The sequence below is a fragment of the Bactrocera dorsalis genome, chromosome 5 (genome assembly GCF_023373825.1).
Source record: "Bactrocera dorsalis isolate Fly_Bdor chromosome 5, ASM2337382v1, whole genome shotgun sequence".
NCBI classification, from domain to species: Eukaryota; Metazoa; Arthropoda; class Insecta; order Diptera; family Tephritidae; genus Bactrocera; species Bactrocera dorsalis.
Genome location: NC_064307.1, coordinates 68,004,219 through 68,006,625, shown reverse-complemented (window position 1 = coordinate 68,006,625; position 2,407 = coordinate 68,004,219). Strand labels below are relative to the sequence as shown.

At 29.8% G+C, this 2,407-nt stretch overlaps 2 non-coding genes across 2 annotated transcripts; both read right to left on the bottom strand.

Annotated features, from left to right (window-relative positions):
• Positions 1 to 1,430: 1,430 nt before the first annotated feature.
• Positions 1,431 to 1,502, bottom strand: Trnae-uuc (transfer RNA glutamic acid (anticodon UUC)). Its single transcript has one exon. It is a non-coding gene; the product is annotated as a tRNA-Glu (tRNA).
• A 535-nt stretch (positions 1,503 to 2,037) lies between these two features.
• On the bottom strand, positions 2,038 to 2,109 carry Trnae-uuc (transfer RNA glutamic acid (anticodon UUC)). Its single transcript has one exon. It is a non-coding gene; the product is annotated as a tRNA-Glu (tRNA).
• Positions 2,110 to 2,407: the final 298 nt, after the last annotated feature.

Here is a 2,407-nt window from a genome sequence, read left to right as displayed (position 1 = left end):
TTGTTTTGCTGTCTTCACATTTACATTTACTCAACTCAATATGTTTATTCATTTGATTTTTTGGTAGTTTGCTTTTCACTGATTTTCTGTTAATACGAGAAAACATGTGATTTTTGTTTTAGCTGTTGTTTTGGTACGACTTTTTCAGTTTGCATAACTTGTTTTTGAGCGCTTAGCTTGTGTTTGCTGGGCTAACTGCAAGTTGCACTTAACGGAAAGACGCTGAAACGGTTTAGTACAATCATATATAAATATATTTATATATGGATATATAGAAGCAAGAATCGTAAGTTAGTCATATATACGCGCATAGGTCTAAATTTATAAAAAAAATATCATCACAATAATTATATTAATATAATCTCTAGTCAACTTATAGAGTTTAGTATCAAACTATGCCTGAAATTATTTTTTAGCTACGAACTTTAAATTAAGTTTAAATGCAGAAAAAGTGCCTACAACTTATTTTTGTAATATTTTACAATTTTATTTCAATATATCTGCTACTAAGGCACACACTTGCCTTTTATAGCCGTCATCCACGCATAAGTACACGGTTTTATAGCGCTGCATCACCCAAATATACATACATATACAGTATGTAGCTGCGTTAATAATTTGTTGTTGTTGGACTTTATTTATGCATATGCACACTCTAATCATACATATGCATATACATATTCATTCATATATATTCATAAAATCAACTTATTTTTGTATATTTTCGTTGGTCCATTTCTTTGCTTCATGTTTTGTGCGTTGCTGTTCGCGCTGTTGTTTTTGTTGCTTCTAAAGTTTTCAACTTTTGCTTAAACACATTGGAGGCTGTTGAACTTTTCACTGTGTAGTTGTTGTTTTTTTTATTATTATTAAGGCATTTTATTTATACGGCGCTGCTAAGTATGCACTCGGGCGTATACGTAACGCAGCCTACGGTTGTTGTTTCAACGTCACAACGTATTTTCATATGTGTGTAGGTATGTTTATCACCGTATACATATGTAAATGTGTAAAAAGCGTTGTAATGTGTCGTTTTGTTATTTACAGTTTTGATTGCCGTTTCTTTCATATACAAGCTGTCATATATTTGATTACAAAATTCGGTTTTATTAAGGCGGTCATAACTTTTTTCGTTTCAATGTCTGACTGTATTTTATTGCCAATATGTATTATTTTGTGTTTTGGTGATTTTTGAATAAGTTATTTATTATGACTTGCGATTTGATTGAATTTGAAATTTCAGCATATTTTTTAATATGCATATTTGCGCTTATGAAATGCAGATTGGGTAGCAAAATACATTTAGAAAAAATGTTGGATAATAAATATATTACAAACTATAATTTTGGACAAATAAAAGTTATATTTTAATAATATAAATATTTTGTAGAAAAAGTTGTTATAAGAAATATGTTTATAAAAAAAAGTATTTCCCATACCGGGAATCGAACCCGGGCCTTCTGGGTGAAAGCCAGATATCCTAGCCACTAGACCATATGGGACACTGTTTCAGATCTTCTTATAAATACTTTTCCATTTGGGCTTCAGCGGATTAATATATTAATAATGCTCCCTAACACGATTAGTATTAGGTAAGCCGAACAAAAATTTGAATAAAGTTCAGCAAACGATATAATCATATATCAATATATTAAATGAAATATATGTATATATATTGGTAGTCGAAAAAGTCTTTTCGTATTTTGTCAATATGTAGATTTCGTTGTAGTCGTATTCGTATATCTCCAGTGCAACTTATCACATTGTATCATACCATATAGTGCTGGAAAGGTAAGATTCTAAGCTTCATTCAGCAAAAAAAACTAAATTCAGGGAAGTTGAAAAAAAGTTACAGCTGTTCAAAAATGAGTGAAAATAATAAATTCGCTATATTTTGAAATTTTTGTATAAGAAAGGGAAGAATGCCATGCACGATTTTAAGATTTTACGATACATTATGAAAAGTTCTGAGTCTCCTAAATTGCATATCAATATTTCCATATAATCCATCTTGATAGTTTTAAGTGCTAAAAAAACTTCCCATACCGGGAATCGAACCCGGGCCTTCTGGGTGAAAGCCAGATATCCTTGCCACTAGACCATATGGGATATAAGAAAACCAGTCTATAAACCAGCATATAAATTCATCAAAGTTTAGATAAAAATTCTAAAAAATTTGTCAAATTTTCAAAATTAGATACTTTTTGGAAAAAATATATAAAAGATAGATTAGATAAAACTCCCTAAATATTTGTCAAATTTTCAAAAGTAGATACTTTAAAAATAGGGGTGTTGTCTGAACAACAAAAATAGCGTAGATATTCGAAGTACGCAGAGTAAAGCAATAAATGGGTATGACTTTGATGTAAGAAACTGGTTTTTTTTTTTACAATTTACTAAACATTTT